Source organism: Borostomias antarcticus (genome assembly GCF_949987555.1).
Source record: "Borostomias antarcticus genome assembly, chromosome: 1".
Lineage (NCBI taxonomy): Eukaryota > Metazoa > Chordata > Actinopteri > Stomiiformes > Stomiidae > Borostomias > Borostomias antarcticus.
The window spans coordinates 35,337,187-35,356,049 of record NC_140234.1 but is presented as its reverse complement, the minus strand read 5'-3'; positions in this window follow the sequence as shown (position 1 = coordinate 35,356,049).

Below are 18,863 nucleotides of genomic sequence, written 5' to 3'. Positions count from 1 at the left end.
GATACAGAACGCCTCTCCATATGTCAGCCGGGAGAAGCCGTGTTTCTGGACTAGGCCTTGTTCAGAGGCCAGGGTGAGCTGTGTTTTGCAGTCCGCTGCATAAAAAACAGGCTCTTCACTGACAAGGTGTAAGTCTCGCACAAATGTAGCTGTCTGCGGAATTAATTTCTGTTTCACTGAGCCATATTTCTTGAGGAGGCCATCATTCTTGGACACAATTGTGTCAGCAGATCTGACAGTGTGCCCATAGTTTACTGCCTCGGAATGTAATGAGGGTTGTGTGTGTGTGTGTGTGGGGGGGGGGGGGGGGGGGGGGGGGGGCTGGAGGATCACTGTAGAACTGCTGCTCCTTGTATCCACTCAACAGTTACAGTCAATTTATCACACTGGCAATGCAAAGGCCCGCCTTTGGCAGGGAATTAAAGCCTTTACTTCCCCCAGACAAAAAGGTGTTTGTAAGTAATCAGCTCTATCTTGTAATCCAATAATTAGTGCATCATGTAGACAGAGCATCTTCTAAATCTACCTGATACTGTAGCAATTAATTCCAGGCTGTTAATTTGTTTGTAACACTTGTTTTTTTTCTCGGTACCAAGACAAATGAGAAAACCATCTGTTTGTCTCACGTGTTGTTATTCATGGAAGGCAAAATGGAAGGGTCTGCTTCAGCAAAGTGATGCTCCACGGTGAAGAAAGAGAATAGCAGCTTTTGTAACTCTAATCAGCGTGGCTCCTATAGGGACTCGCTGGGTGAATATTGTGTATTGATTTTTCTAAACCGCTGTATTATCCCATGATTGCCAGTGAAACAATAAGCAATTTGCTGTGAGTGTGAACTTTCTATTACCCTTGCTCTCCCCCCTTTTACACCCTCTAGCCTGATGACACAGATATTGAATGGACTGCTTTCTCACATCAGGGGTGTCTTCAAATTCAGCGAACATAGCGAAGGTTTGCAAACTATTTTAAACCTTTTTCAGTTAGCTTTGTGTTCGCTGGGAATAATTGCAAACATAAGCGAACGGTCTGAGAAGGTTGTTTGCTGTGAAGAAAAATGGACGCTGGACTGAGGGAAATATAATTGTATGATTGATTGATTGAATGAATGAACTTAATACCGGAGGCCCTTTTACTTCTAACTAGTGTTAAATTAGGTTTTACTAGCGGGACTACATCCAAAACGATGACGAATCAGATGTATGTGCTATCACTTTGCAACCAAAATGTAGGCCCAAGTCAGTAGAAACATCCCTATGCTTCAAGCTGGCAGGAATTATGAAGTCCATCGCTCCATTTTTCTCAAAGACTGTAAAACATATCAAACCCTTACTCCACCCACATTTTTGTCCATTGACAGCCCAATTGCTACAATACCTCTTCAGACTGTCCTCCACAAACGATCTTCACAGATTTTTGAAATATCAGAAATTGAGCCCACAGCTCATCCACATTTTACTGTTAATAGTAGTGTATGCAGCTACTGCAAATACTCGCTCAATAAATCTGCAATGTTAATGAAAAAAGTGACAACATTTTCATGACATGGTAGATGAAATTTTTCTGAATTTTATCTCAAAAACAGAATTATTGACAGTTTGTTGAAGTATGTCCTAATTTTGTCCCCTTAAACTACTGCTGTCCATACGGGAAAAAATACACTACCCACAATCCTATAGTGCAACAGAAATGTCTCCATCAATCAGAGATGTTGTTCTTGGCAACCCCGCCCCAATAATGGACCCTAGGACTACAACTGGCTAAATTGGCTCCCATTGAGAGGACACCTGTGCCACTGATTGTTTGATTAGTTTCCAGCTGTTAGTCTGTGTTTATATAGCCTACCTGTAGCTCCCCCAGTCCAGTGCTTTGTCTGTTCTCCACTTGTTGACTGTGTACCTTGGTTTTATTATTTAGTCTTTGGTTTAGTTTTTTACCCCTCATGGTTCCTTTAACATTTTGTGGAAACTTGTTAGACTTGCCCTTGGTGTAACTTTGTGCGTTCATGCCCAGGGTGATGCAGAATAAAAATGTGAATGCATACTCATTGTGCTGTGTGACATGATTAAAGATATAACATTTAAAATTATGGTCCAGGCAGTTATGCTGATGAGACTTATGTATTGTCATGTGTCCCCTTCTCCTCCTTCTACCTCATGCACACTTCCAAATTGTTTCATTTAGCTTACCTATTGGCCTTTATACACACTTTGTCCTTAGGGGAGTATGCCAGGATAGTTTTACTTTGTTGTCTTTTTAAAATTCTTTAGTAGATAAGAAAATGCTTAGTACAGCTTCAAGCTAGATCAGGCCAGCCTGTTCCTAATTTGTAGCAGGTACTGTTACTGTTCATCTTGTTTGCATTTCTTCATCTGACCAGTCTTGTCTGCTAATTAGTCCCACCTGTGTTCAATCCAATCAATTAAATCGATCAGTGAATCTATGCTCAGTCCAGGGTCCCACAACTCATTCCCATGACAGTATGTAGACCTACTAAAGTGTTTATCCAGGATTCCTACGCGGTGTAAATAAGCTATGACATTTATCCTTTTCTTTAGTTAGAGATATCTGAAGCCAGCCATGCTCTTATATTCACTGCACAATCTCCAATGTTCATGATTTTTTTTCTTCAGAATTTACAGTATCTCAAATACAATTTGACAGTATTTTGAATTCTGTCCTCATCCCGCCCCCCTCAAACTATTTCCCTCATATGGAAAATAAACATTACCCACAATCCTATAGTGCAACAGCGTGAGCTCCACCAATCAAATTGATTGATTGGCCACTGATTGAGCACAGCCGCAGTTACTTTCAAACCCCAGCCAGCTGGTCACTCATGAAGATGATGGCTGGATACATACATACATGCATACATACATACATACATACATACATACATACTGTACATACGTACATACATACATACCGTGCATTAAGGCTGCCACATGCCTTATGATTTAAGTTTGTTTGAGAATGCTCTTTTGGAAAACTGAACTAGTTTTAGATCAAGCAAATGCTTAACTGCCAGCTTCTCACTTGGCTCAACATAAACATGATCTTACCTTGGTGTCTATGGTTGTGAGTTCAAGCCCCGATGATGCAGAATAAACATGTTAATGCATACTCAGGCATTGTACTGTTTGGATTTGAGACAGATGATTTTAAAGATTTATTTTTATTTAAGAAGTTCAAAATAATTAGGGTCCGGGCAGAGACCCTCATGTATTTGTGATTTGTCGTCTCCTTCCCCTCAAAACGGCCGGCCCCGATCCAGTGCTGCGCAGCACCAACAGTATAATTCAAGTACTGTATGAATCCCTGAAAGAGCTGATTAAACAAAAGACAGTTATTTTAATGTATGCACGTGTCACACAACTATGAATTATTATTTTCCACATCATTCACAGTTATTTTAACATTGTTATTAATGTCAAACTAATTGAACATAATATGCGTATTTGAGTAGTCATTCATCCATCAAACCTGTAATTCAACAACAAATGAACGGTGATTGAAGCCAAACCAGCTTTAGCCACATCATAATGCTGTGCTGGTTGGAGAAAGTGATATGCGGCTATTATTATTATTATTATTATTATTATTATCATTATCCATCCATCCTTCTTCATCTGCTTATCCGGGGTCGAGTCGCGGAGGCAGCAGTTCCAGCAGGAACGGTTCCCCGGCAGCATCAACCATCTCTGCCTGGGGAATCTTTAGCCGCTCCCAGGCCAGTGCGGAGATGTAATCCCACCATCTAGTCCTGGGTCTACCCCGCGGCCTCCTCCCAGCTGGACACACCTGGAACACCTCCCTAGGGAGGCGCCCAGGAGGCATCCTCACTAGATGCCCGAACCACCTCAACTGGCTTCTTTCGACGCAAAGGAGCAGCGGCTCTACTCCGAGTCTCTTCCGGATGACTGAACTTCTCACCCGATCTCTCAGGGAGACCCCAGCCACCGGAGAAAACTCATTTCGGCCGCTTGTATCCGTGATCTCGTTCTTTCGGTCATGACCCATCCTTCATGACCATAGGTGAGGGTGGGGACGAAGATAGACCGGTAGATCGAGAGCTTCCCTTTTGGCTCAGCTCTCTTTTCGTCACGACAGTGCGGTAAAGCGACTGCAGAACCGCACCAGCTGCTCCGATTCTCTGGCCAAGATCCCTCTCCATGGTTCCCTCACTCGTGAACAAGACCCCCAGATACTTGAACTCCTTCACTTGGGGTAAGGACTAATTTCCTACTCGGAGCGGACAGACCACCGGTTTCATGCTGAGAACCATGGCCTCAGACTTAGGAGTGCTGATTCTCATCCCAGCCACTTCACACTCAGTTGCGAACCTATCCAGAGAGTGCTGGAGGTCGCAGGCAGATGATGCCATCAGGACCACATCATCTGCAAATAGCAGCGACGTGATCCCCAGCTCACCGAACTGCAAACCCACCTCTGCGCTGTTATGCCTCGATATCCTGTCCATGAAAATCACAAACAGGCTTGGTGACAAAGTGTAAACCGCCACCGGAAAGGAAGACAACTTACTGCCGAGGACACGGACACAGCTCTCGCTCTGGGTGTACAGGGATTGGATGGCCCTAAGTAGGGATCCTGTCATAGAAATTGTAGTTTCACCACCTCACCACCTCCCTCAACCTTTCACATAGCTGTGCTAATCTAATTTATGACAGGATGACCTCCAGGAGGTCAACACACCTAGACGTTGTCTGCTCCAGAATAACCATCCTTTGTCCCATTGTCCCTGCAAGAATTACCGCCTTTTCTCATGTCACGTGTCTGTATTCTCGACCACTGTTGATGATGCCTGCCATTTAATATGACGTGCACAATGGGTTAGCCAATCACATCCCTGGAAGCGTCATACCTGTGTTTTGCTTGAATATCCTTGCGCTCGTATGTTTTCTCAATAAACCAGACTTGACCTCTTTGAGTGAATCTTGGCAAATCCTTTTTGACTAGATCAGTTAAAAATCTTCAACAATCCCCTCACCCCATACTCCCGTATAACCCTCCACAAGACCTCTCGAGGGACCTGGTCATAAGCCTTCTCCAAGTCCACAAAACACATGTAGACAGGTTGGGCAAACTCCCAAGCCCCCTCCAAGATCCTTGCGAGAGTGAAGAGCTGGTCGGTGGTTCCACGACCAGGACGAAATCCGCATTGTTCCTCTTCGATCTGAGGTTCGACTATCGGCCGGACCCTCCTTATTATTATTATTAGGGAAACAAGCACCGAAGGTAGTTTTATTATTATTATTCTGCCATGGATGTCTATAGCAGCCCCTAAAACCGACTGGTGGATTTTGTCGAAACTTGGCCAATGGTAGAGGGTTATGCCATGATGCCATGGAACGATTTTTACTTTGATTGACCAGCGGGGTGCTATAGCAACCGATTGAAATAGCGAACTTTGAACAGGCATATCTCATGTGCTGTTTGACCTAGAATCATGCACACAATGTCTCTTCTCACAGAAAACAATTTTGCCTCAAGAACCTATAACTTCTGGTATGTATGATATTCCAACATTTAGAATTTTTTGAAAAATGCTTAAAATCTATCTCCGCCTAGGAAGTTTCACCAATCTGCATGAAACTTGGTATACAGAATCTAGGGACCAATATCTAATGTTCTACAGTATCTCAGCAAAAGTTTGAAAAGTTAAATAAAAGAGCCACTATGAGACAATGAAGATTGAGGAGGGCGTGGCTGTTCACATGGTGTGTAAGTTCTGAACAGTTGGATAGTGCGCCACCAAATTTTGTAGACATATCCCTCGATTATTGGCACAATCAAACAAAATGGGGGCGCAAGAGAGCTCGTTTCCTGTTTAGGCTTAATCGGCATGCTGATTTTTTCCGAAAACCTGGTACAGTGGTACCAGGGCATGCCTAGTGCTCACTGGAGAAATATGAATCTGATTACAGGCCAAAATGCTTAAAAGTGGCTAAAACGCAATCAATTGCTGTGACTTCTTCTTCTTCTATCATGGATTACTGTGTTGAGTGGAATAGTGATATACTTATAAACGACTTCTCTCTTTACTGCACTCTGGTTTAGAATCTCCCTCTCTCATCCTCTCTATACCTCTCTGATCCTCTTCTGATAAATACATACAGTAAATAGCAACCGGGCAGAGTTCACATGGGAGCTAACTACCATTGGCTGTGGTTCATGACATAGTTCTGCATCAGGCCAGAGTCAATATGGTATTTGATTTTGTTCAATTACTTCAGGTGCACTTGATCTAGCCGGCCCAGTGTAAAGGGATCAATTAAGCAGTCCCCCCAGTATGAACCCAGCCCACACAGTGCGCAAGGGCAGCTAAATCAAGCCTGTCTAAATCCATTGAAAGCAAACCAATACTCCTTCCACCTATGTCCACCAGATGCCTTCCAGGGGGCTCAGGAGTTAAGTAGCCAGACAGTACTTCCAGACAGCAGTGTCTGTTACAGCACGGTACAGGTGTGATGTTTCTATTGAAAGGACTGGTGTCTGAATGGTGTGTGACCTGAATTGAGCTTCCATGACTGACAATGAAATGCAGGTATGGAAACACATTCCATTATCCCGGAGCCCAGACATAAGTGGCATTAGCTGTGTCCTTTGTGTGAAGTACGGCGCGTGGCTGTGTCTGTTCTCATTGTAAATGGACTGTCTGAGTCATTATCTTATCCCTTTGTTAGAGCCCCATTAAAACTGAGAGGCAGGGTTATTTAAATTCTGCACTGCAGCCTCAGAAAAGCAGGGTAGCCGCAGCCATTTTTAAACCATGTGCCTTATCTGTCTTAAATCAGCGGGGCAGCTGGCAGGAGACTACCCAGGGCTCCTCTCCGCTTCTCCGCAGGGCTGCCCCCCCATGCTCTCCCCTCAGGCCGCCGCGGTTGACTCCACTCCTTATCTCTGAGAGGACCTCGGGACACTCTGATTGGCTAGTGATGTCCAAACTCTATATTGCTCTCTGTATTGCTTAGTGGGGGCCTCTATGGTCATGGTGATGGTCGTGGTTATCTATAGTTGAACGTACATGGTGATTATTGTAGTTATCTATGGTTGAACCTACATGGTGATTGTTGTGGTTATATGTGGTTGCCTCTATGGTCATGGTGATGGTTGTGGTTATCTGTGCTGGCCTCTATGGTCATAGTCATAGTGATGGTCAACTATGGTTGCTTCTATGATCATGGTCAGCTTGACACTGATTTGATTAGGGTTGGTGGAAAATAACAACACATTCATCAGATTTACTATATTGGTTCTGTTTTACTGTGTTTCTTCTATTGTGTTGAAACGTAGAAGGGTGACATTTATTCAAATAATCAATTTTACCAGTTATGAATAGGATTTCACTGCACGGTGAAGGTCTCCACTGCAGAATACAGTCACCTGAGCAGAGCGGTGGAGGCGGCTTAGCAGAATGACAGGCTGACCCACATGCACCCATGTACTGTGCTACTCTACTCTATATGAAACTTTAATTGGATGCACACAGTCCACACACACACAAACACACACACGCACACACATGCACGCGTGCCCCTACACATACAAAGATAATATGCTAGAGGTGAATAAGTAATTGGTTTGTGGTTTTTCTATATACCATTAGTGAAATCAGAGCCTCTGAGAAACACTGTGGAGAGGACTGGGTAGACTGTCACTACTAACACTGGCTCACGCGCGCACGCACACACACACACAAACACACACAAACACACACACTTTTTTCCGCAGTGGACCTTAAAAACATAAAATGACTATGCCTCAAGGCATCTCTACAGTAAATGTCAAGAAATCTGTGAGGAATAGATTGACTTTTCCTTTGGAACCCCTTCTTCCTTCTAGAAACTTCTACAGCCTGGGCAATGGTAGCAGGAAGCAGGAATCACCAGAACTGGCAGGCTTGGCACGTTCATCACAACATCACAGCTCCACACAGCCTCACAGCTAGGGAGTGTGTGTCTGTGTGTGTGTGTGTGTGTGTGTGTGTGTGTGTGTGTGTGTGTGTGTGTGTGTGTGTGTGTGTGTGTGTGTGTATGTGTGTGTGTGAGCGTGTGTGTGTGTGTGGCTTCATTAGTATGCTACGAGGCCCTCCTGGGGATGCAGGTGTGGATCTCTGCGTGCTGGTTATTAGATACACTTACGGACCAGGCGGTCTGTGTACTCACGCGCACTCGGCCAGCGGTGGTGTACCAATTTGGAGGCCATTTGCCACCATGCTGTTCCAAACATTGGGCAGTAATTGATGTTGTGTCCGGTCTTTGTGTATCGGAAATTAGATAAGATAAGGTCCATGTTCTCTTACATCCGCCTTCTGATTATTGTGATGAGAGCGTGGTGAGCCAAAGAACAATGGTGCTGCATTGAAATCACTTTATTAAGCTTATTGGAGGTTTCTCTTTGCAGGCGTAGCTTTCTAGATGTGCTCTGAAGTCAATCAGGTAGGATTACACAGATAAGGCTGCCCTAGGCATCTGAACAGGTTTAGAATGCTTGATTTGTTATATATCAGGATCCAAAACACATTTCCTAGACACCTTCCAGAACTACAGTACATGAAAGAGTTTTGGGCAACCAGGAGTTAGTGTGTGTGTGTAGGTGTGTGTAGGTTCAACCATAAATAACCACGACCATCATCATCTAGGTGCAACCCCTGACTTTCTCAGATTTCTAACTGTGGGTCTCTCAGTCCGGTCCAGATGTCTCATCAAAGTTACCTGTACAGCACTTTGGTCGATTTTAGTCGTTTTAAACGTGCTTTATAAATAAAGTTTGAGTTGAGTTAAGGAGTCTTCAACTACAGTTAGAGATGTTGGATACGCAGGTTTTTTTTGTTGTTGCTTCAACCCAGCACTGACACACACACACACACACACACACACACACACCCACACACACATACACACACACACACATGCATGCCTGATCCCAACAGCACTCTCCATCCAGTAATGGCGGCTACCAAGCTAATGTTTGTTTTCAGGGCCGCGCAGCTGTGATTGATCGCCATCCTTTTGTGTCCTACTGCGTTTGGCGTGCCGCTGTGACAGGCTTTTTGACGTCCCAAGGGGGAAAACGGTGTCATTAAAGCAAGCGCTCCCGATCACTTAATCAGTCCACAGAGGCTCTACTCTGGAAGGGACACCTTCCTACTGTAGATTTTTCACACTAGTGACATGTCGCTTAATACACGGCTTAATCCATCACAGTTGGTAATAATAATCTCTCCTCTCCTGGAAAACCTTCCAACAGCTCCATTTCCCTGCATTTAGGCAGATTGAGAAGGGGAACAGACCCACTGGGAAACATCTGGTGCGCTTAAATCTTGGCGCCCTTTCGTTAAAAACAGAAGGTCACACTCGCTGGGTAAACGAACTGGGGAAATGTGACTTTGCTGACATAAATAATGTGTGTGTGTGTGTGTGTGTTTGTTCGTTCTACAGCAGCAGCACATTAGAACACATGGCACCCTCAGCACAGACCAACTGTCAGCTCAGTCGACTAAGGGCCCTTTAGAGCTGTGCAAATGGAACAGAGCAAAAGAATATTTAACATACGTAGTGGAATGGAATATAGTATATTGGAAAGTTCTCTTCTTTTTTTCCATGCGTTGTGTTTCACTGCAGATTGTTAACTTTCTTTGTTGCGGCAACAGATTATAAAAAAGTCTTTGCTGTGGTACAATAGGTGAATATATACAGTAGTGGGTGACTGCTGACAATACTACTGCCTCATTTGGAGCCATCCGTGTTCTCCATCCCTTCTGCTACTGCCAGTGGAGGAGGACGTCTCCTCCTAGGGGACCTGCTCCTGTCTGGGAGACAGTGGGGGGTGGGTGGGGGTGTGGGGGAGGGGAGGGGGGAATCAGAGCTCAGTGCACCATGCAACTTCCTGTTGGTTTAAGACCCGCTGGGGACAGCCCAGGTTGTGACACGTAGGCATGATTGATTCGTGCGGCGTCCTGCGGCGCTCCCCGCCTGATTTCCGACGCCGGTGTGGGAGTGGGGAGGGGAGGTTTACGGGGTGGAGGGAAACCGTTTGAGGAGTAGGAGGTGCTCCTCTGGGATAGGGAGGAGAAGGAGGAGGGGGAGGGTAACTCCTACGTGTATCTAAAATGGATCTGAGACAGCTGATAAGGAACGCTTTTCTGCCACGACGAGTGGATTCAGATGGTTGATGCTTTGTTGAATATATGAAGCATACAGCCCAGGAATATAGCTGGGGCTGCCATGCTGACTGTTCAATATCTCTGACTGGCAATTAAAACAGTCAATAACAACATAATCAGTCTTTAGAACTGGCGGTTGACCATGCCGGAACCCTTCCTTCAATAAGGTCTGATTAATGAACCCAAAGCTAGATCAGAGATTGAGTCAGTTGCAGTTCAGTTCATCTGTGCCCACTTGAATCACAGAGGGAACCGTTTGATATGCCAATATCAGTCTCCCCATGTAATCCAATGTTGTATTTCATGACCTCTGACTGTTCAAATAGCCATAATTAACTCCAGGCTGAATAGCAGGCTTGGGAATACACAACATTATGTTCAAGAACAGACCATTCCACTCTGATTTAAGCTCAGACCGGGGAAAACAGGTGATGACAGCTTCTGAGTGCAGTGGCTGGCTGGCTGGCTGGCTGGCTGACTGGCTGACTGACTGACTGGCTTGCTGGCTGACTGACTGACTGGCTGACTGACTGACTGGCTGACTGGCTGACTGACTGACTGACTGACTGACTGACTGACTGACTGACTGGCTGGCTGGCTAGCTGACTGGCTGTGTCTTCGCGCCCCAGATTGCAGGCCGCTCTGCTCCAGAATCAGACAGTCAGAGAGGAAGGAAGCCGGGAAATTGGAAGCTTCCAATCAGTTTGGACAAAAGGGGAAAGATTATGCACTTTAAAGAACAGTTGCTTGAATCAATTCAGCCCACTCTCTCTTGGCATGGTAGGTATTTCTCCTCTCCCCGAGCTGTTTGCCAATGATATTCAGGTAATGTTTTGTGGAAGGGACATACAGTGTGATATCTGTGCCTTCTTCATCCATGCAGAATGAAATTTGGGGGTGTTTCAGCTCTGGTTGCTTGCTATTGGTATGGTAAAATGCCTTTTAATCCCACTGAATTCATTCCTGAATGATTTGGCAAAACCAGCCTCATCATCTAACCAGTGGGAGATTTAAATCCAGCTGGTGATTATTTCATCAAAGGAGATCTTGTCTCAAATCCCCCTTTTTAAGGGTGCAGTACGCAGGAAGCAACATCTCTCTGTTTTTAAGAGCAAGGCTTTCAAACATTAACCGTACCGCATCACAAGACCAAAATTAACATTGGTTTTGGGCTAGTATTCAATGCCATGCATACTGTATCATTCATCAATGTTTGAGAATACTGCTTCCAAGCCCACCTCTTCATGTTAATTATGCAAAGGGAAAAGTAAATGCATTGTGACCTTGTCAGAAATAAAATATTGTAATTCAGTTAACACTCCTATTTTAGACTTCATAGACAGTCTAGACAGCTGGTCCAGAGCGGAGCATGGAGACAGCGTGCCAATTATATTTCTCCCTTCAGTACCAATGAGCCGGTTGCCCGGGCCTCAACCCCGCCCTACCAGGAAGGACCACAGGACGAACCACTCATCAATCTGTCCAAAATGATGACCAGTCGATGTGCCTCTTACCACAGGGGATCTTTCTGTGCGTCACTGTATTTCTACAGGATTAAACGGAGGGCATTAACAACCTTCATTAGCCCGTTTAACAGTCTGGGCCAGACAGGCATGCAGACAGCCAATAAGATCGATACAGTGCCTTTATCAGACCCTATTTGGCAGAATTATCCAATAAATGAGTGCAGAAAGTAGAATTAGGGAAATTTAGGGCAGTTAAGAGCAGTTTCTGATAGAGGTTTTGGAATTGTCTGTGCTCATTACAGTTTGACAGTTCTACTCACGTTGTGACTGAGTGTTGTAAGCCAAGGGCATAATTTGGGTCTATGTGAGAAAACATTACTACTCTGTAGTAAGTTTTGTTGTTTCACCTAGCCTCAATCTTCCCAGTATGTTTCTGTCCTTGCACATCGGGAAGGTGAAATTAAATGAACATCTCAGTCCCTCAAAGATCTCCATCTGTGTTGTTACAGATGAGATAGTTATACAAGAAAACTCAAGGGTACATTTAGAGGTGAAGCAGAATAAAAAATATTTATTGTAACCTGGGGGCAACATGGCACATTTTTTCTGTGAATGTGAGTGTGTTATCTTTTGATAGGCAAGCAAGGCTTGTCAGTGTTGGTACAGTGATGTTGGTTGAGTGTGACGGTGGGCTGAACAAAGATGACTACCCTCACCCTGACAGCCTGAGGTGAACCAGCCAATCATCCTGGCTGAGAGAAAAGTGGTGCAAGGGTGAGACTCTTAGAGACTGGGATACTGAGAGACTGGGATACTGAGAGAATGAGAGACTGAGGGGCTGAGAGACTGAGAGACTGAGAGGCTGGGAGGCTGAGAGACTGAGGGGCTGGGGTACTGAGAGACTGGGATACTGAGAGAATGAGAGACTGAGAGGCTGGGAGGCTGAGAGACTGAGGGGCTGGGGTACCGAGAGACTGGGATACTGAGAGAATGAGAGACTGAGAGGCTGGGAGGCTGAGAGACTGAGGGGCTGGGGTACTGAGAGACTGGGATACTGAGAGAATGAGAGACTGAGGGGCTGAGAGGCTGAGAGACTGAGAGACTGAGAGGCTGAGAGACTAGGGGACTGAGGGGCTGAGAGACTGAGAGGCTGAGAGACTGGGGGACTGAGGGGCTGAGAGACTGAGAGGCTGAGAGACTGAGAGACTGAGAGGCTGAGAGACTGGGGGACTGAGGGGCTGAGAGACAGAGGGGCTGAGAGACTGAGGGGCTGAGAGACTGGGAGGCTGAGAGACTGAGGGGCTGGGATACTGAGGCTGAGAGGCTGGGATACTGAGGCTGAGAGGCTGGGATACTGAGGCTGAGAGGCTGGGATACTGAGAGACTGAGAGGCTGGGATACTGAGAGACTGGGAGGCTGAGAGACTGAGGGGCTGGGATACTGAGGCTGAGAGGCTGGGATACTGAGAGACTGAGAGGCTGGGATACTGAGAGACTGGGAGGCTGAGAGACTGAGAGGCTGGGGTACTGAGAGACTGAGAAGCTAAGAGACTGAAACCCCATTCAGACATAGAGGGGTTCCCATTCAATTCTAGAGAATTCACCTGTTATGGGACATGTATGAACGGGATTTCACAGAAAATCTGCACAGCCAATTTCCCATGTCAAGACCTACCTATCATTCCCTGGAATCTGTTGGGAAGGGTGTGTTGGGAACAGAAGTCGTTACATTACCGGGTAGGTCAGTCTGGCCTACTACTACTAAAGACACAAAACACTAGGGATTTCAGGCGCCACTGGAAGTTCCAAAATTCACCCAAAGGAAAATGTTTGTTTTTATAATTTTAACATGAGCGAATTAGTTAGGGCTGTCTAAATCCAAAGAAAATGTTGGTCGACTGACATAGCCTACAACATTATTTTCCAACCAAAGGTTTTGGGCATCTTTTTTTTTCTCTAAGGCTTATTTCCAGTAACTAACTTTTGTTATTGTTTAACTTAACTTTTGTTATTTGGCATGAATTTTTTGTTACAGTAATTTATTAGGATATATTAATTTAGCATTTTTATGTCGGCCTACCCATAGGCCCACTAGGCCGGTTCCAATCCAATCTAAAGTTTGCCTATACCTGGAAATGAAGCCCTTTTCAGCCCAATCCATCCATCCAGGTGATGATTTAATTGCATGCACTGCCATTAGGTAGAATATTCAATTTGATCAGAATCATCTTTTTTTTGGGCCTAGTGCAGGAATGGTGCAGGCATATGTTTTCCTGTTAACTGCTACAGAAAATTCCTTATTTAACATTCTTTATTCTTTATTATGTTGAATGTGAACATATCTTAAAGCCTCTGGAAACTTGGCTTGAAATAGTAAAAATGCATATATGATATCAAATGTTAGTGTCTCTTTAAGCATCCACAAAAATCTGAGTTAAAATAAACGTTCAGAACCCTTCGAAAAAAGTGTTCAAAAACGGCTCATTTTGCTCTCTAGACCATTTCTCAGGAATGTGTGGGCGTGTCAGATCAGGATTTGATTGACATTTTGATCCGCCAATGACAAACAATCTCATCAAAACTAGCAACGCACTATGCACAGCAACTAAAAGTCCAGCCGTATGTGTTTGAGCCGTCAGATACTCAATTCTCAGAGGATGCAGAAATACAGTAGAAGCCCTGCCATCTCCAAATAATTCATTTTAATCGATCACTGAATGGTGAGTTCCAAAATGCTTTTCTATCCATTAGTAGAATTAGTTAGCCACAGCTAGTTTTAACCATACTAGCTAGCGCTAACATTATTAGGCTGCTAAGCAGCTACAAAGCACTGAGTTGGCCAGCTAACAATGTTAGATTTCTTTAGAAAAAGGTGAGGTTAACAATAAACATGGAACATTTACTTAAACTTTATCATTAGCAAGTAACTTTCATGATCGATCTCTAGGCTCTGGGCATCGGGGAGAGGCTGAAGTGGAGGGAGAGAGGGTACTGCTACAAGACATAGCCGTTGTGCAAAACCCATGGCTTTCTGGCAGAATTTAATGAATGAGCGCAGCATATGAAGGTATGTTTCCGGACTGCTCCACCACGGCTAACCAAAAATGCGGTCCACTGTTTCTCTAAATCTAAAACAGTTGGAAAACTAAAGAATGACTTGTTGTCATCTCACCGATGAGCACCCAGGGACAGCACAAACAATCATGATGGTGCACAGGGTGGGGAGATAGAGGATAGATAAAAATAGATACCGGTAGATGGATAGATAAAAATAGACAAAGATACTAGGCTGGATCAAATATGTTAGCTAACTGCAAATTTGCTGTCGACGAGGCAGATTTAGCGGGGAGGTAGGACTTACTAACGTGCATTTTTTTATGATTGGATCTCGGATATAATGACGTCACATTAAACGAATTAAACAACGCCCATTTCAAACCCACTTTCAGGAATGTTACAAAAACTTAAATGAGAATATTTCAAATTTTGATAGAAAGTAATTGCTAATACTTTTACATGTTGTTTATTATGTACATAATACACTAAATTACATAGTTAGAAGACTTTTGTGGATTTGAGTTTCCAGAGGCTTTAAGAAGTTTCTCACAATTAATAAAGACATTTCTCTGAGAATACTCTTAGATAAGAAATCCGATTCAGTGATTGGTCCTTGCCTGGGGTTTTTCAAATATGTCATCCAGGATCCCCTTTGCAGCACAGGAAATGTCGTAAATCAGCTCTGAGACTGATACTTAAGATTTAACATTGAGACAATATATCCAATCAAAACTTGTCATGACTGTCCCGTCATTCACATTGCCTGTTAATCACGTTACCCACTTTAGCTACAGTATCTAGCTACTGGCAGCATCAATGAACATGGAAAACGGAGATCTTGAGTATTTGTTAAAAGTTGATTCCAAAATGAAGTGGATTAAACGGGTTTGGGTTATGATATAAGGTAGGTCTTTTGTGATTAATTGCCAGTTGTTATGGCTGTGCGTTTTGCTTTGCCTAGATTTAATCAGCACTCGAGAGTGTGAACTTTGCTTCCTGGAGCGGTGGGCTAATAAGCCTAGTAGCCTAGTAGTAGCCTAAACACTGATTAGGGGAGTAGGCTATTGAGTGCTGTGCCATAAGGGGGTGTATTTTATCGTTCTGTCATTCCTCTTCGTGGTGTTTTGCCATTGTTGTCATATAAAGGCTCTGTAGTTTATTTAGTGTGTACCTAAAAGCTCGTTTGTTTCGGCCTTAATATTGCCCGCTTATTGGCTCGCTGTCAAATTATTGGCCTTTGTTGATGTGTTAAAAAACATCAGTAGCCATCAGTAGTTATGTATGTATGTCCTGTGATAGAGTGGCGAGACACCAGAATTGTGGATGGAAGGGGATTAATAAAGTATCTATCTAGCTAGCTAGCTAGCTAGCTTAGGCTACTGTAGTTTTCCTGTATGTTTTTTACACCTTCTGGTGCTGTGAAACCTCCCATCAGGGCATGCGTTTCGTTGGTCCTGGCTTACCCGGTTCTAGGACCCACCAGATGCCACTGGTTATCAAAAGTTTTGACTTCGACAATAAAAATAAAACTCGAATGCCGTTGTGTTTTGCCCTGTGCTCAGAGGGTGGGAGATATATTAGACCAGTGAGATGTCCAGGCCCTCTGCCCTGGTGTGTGGCAGCTGTTAGTGTCAGAGGGGAAGCCTCGTTCAGACTGCATGATTGCCATCTCTGAGGGATCTCTATTAGATGATGGTCAGCTAGCTCTTTTTAGCAACTGCAGTAATTTCAGCTTCCACTGGCACATTTTCCCCCCAGATTTTTCTTTTTCAGAACTGACATTTTTTGAGGGCTCATGTCCCGCAGTATGTTGCATTAAATAGTCTTTTGTACAGTAGATGGAAATGTGGCACATTGAGTTGTTTGTCAGCGTGTTACCTGTATTCTCAATAAAAAAAGACTGGGCACGACACTGGATGCTATATAATATTGATTTTTATTAATTAAAGTCCCGTCTCGTTTACCATGATTTGTGTATGATTACTTCTTTGCCATCCCCTTTCATAACCAGATGTGGTCTGATGATTTAATTGCTACGGCTTCTTGATTTTGCTCTCAAAGTGCGCCAAATTGATGCATTTAAATTAACAATGTTAAAAAAATCCTCCCAGGGGGGCATGCCCCCGGACCCCCCTAGAGGGTCGGAGGTCCACCCCCCATAGCTGCCCCAAATCCTGTGGGAAACACTGCTTATGTGTCTTTGGTGCATGGTGGCAAACCCAAATGGGCCCCAAAAATATATTTTCCTGCAGGTTTCACCCACTCTGAACTTCAGCCCCTGATGCTTTTCCCTTAGCCCCTAATGTTTTTGAATCCTAGATACACCCCTGGTCTGAGGGTAGACTGAGGATCAGTATTCCAGGAGTCTGAGGGTGGACTGAGGATCAGTATTCCAGGATCTAAGGGTGGACTTAGGATCAGTATTCCAGGAGTCTTAGGGTGGACTGAGGATCAGTATTCCAGGAGTCTTAGGGTGGACTGAGGATCAGTATTCCAGGAGTCTGAGGGTGGACTGAGGATCAGTATTCCAGGATCCGAGGGTGGACTGAGGATCAGTATTCCAGGAGTCTGAGGGTGGACTGAGGATCAGTCCAGGCCCACAAAAAAAACAAGAGGTCCCTCTTTCTATGCCGAAATTATTCTGCATGTAGATCAGTCACACGAATGCTGCATCAGAATTCAAATTAAGCCACAAATAATGCAATACAAATTAAAAATTAAAATAAAATTTCCTGAGCAATATCCCCCTTCTTAAATGGTTTGGTCCATGCCATGGTTCATGCTGGCAAGTCTAACCTCTTTTGAGGTCGATTAACGTCGATTAACGTCACTTTACCAGCTGGTTGTCAAATACTAGCGCTAATAGCCTAACGTTAAATCATAAACATAAAGCCCAAACATAAATCCGGGCACCAGAAAAGAGTGTAGAGAGAGGGCAGGAGAAAAGGCAGCAGAGCGGGAGCCCATAAGCATTTTTTTCCACAAGAAAGGTGAGAGTAGCTATGTTAAGACGGTCGGTCAGTTGCCCGCGGTCTCACATTAACCATGACAACGAGAGCTAGTAAGCTCATGTTCTGGTAACAACTCGATCTGGTTAGCTAGCTGCTAGCTAACATTAGCTACCATTAACTAGACAGCTAGCTACAGTGCTAGCAACCAGCCAACTACCATTCTGGTAAGCTAGCTGCTAGATAACGTTAGCTACCATTAATGAGACAGCTAGTAGCTACAGTGCTAGCAACCAGCCAACTACTGTTCTGGTAAGCTAGCTGCTAGATAACGTTAGCTACCATTAACTAGACAGCTAGCTACAGTACTAGCAACCAGCTAACTACTGTTCTGGTAAACTAGCTGCTAGATAACGTTAGCTACCATTAACTAGACAGCTACTACAGTTCTAGTAAGCTAGCTTTCGCTAGCCAGCCTCAACCACTGCACTGTTCTAGTGAGGTGGCTACTGTTAGCTAGCTTGCCAGCGGACACACTTGCAAATACTTCCTGTCCAAATAAATACATAAAAATCCAGTAGCAGCAGCAAGGACACGTTTCCATTCTCATGAATGCTTAAATTAAAATGTGCTATGCTATCTAGCCAGTCCTGTTGACATGTCTTTTTAAAACCTTTATGTGCTGCTACTCACAGAATCAGCTGTGGCCCCCTCTGATCTAGACACCCAATCCCAGCCCCCAGAAGATGCTTTAGATCAGGGGTCTCAAACTCGCGGCCCGCGGGCCATTTGCGGCCCGCCACACCACTCTATCCAGCCCGCGACATGGTGTCAGAAATATAATGTAATCCGGCCTGCAAAATAATTTATTGTAAACGGCGCCGGCATCCAGGCCTACAATGCAAAATTTAAGTTGGCGCGAGGTGAATGCTGCATACAGTCACAATCACATCAAACATCAATGTTTTCATGGTTAACTAACGTTAGGAACACAGATGGTTTCAAGAAATATGGACATTGCAGTATTTTTTGTAGAGTTCAATGGAAATGCTACCTGCCTGATATGCAAGAACAAAGTCGCTGTTCTATAGGAATATAATGTCAAGAGCTATTCATTAGGCTACTAAACATGGAGTGTCATAGGGAGACGAGAGGGAAAAAAAAAAACGAGCCACACAGCTGAGAGGGCTAACGTCTCAGTCTTTAA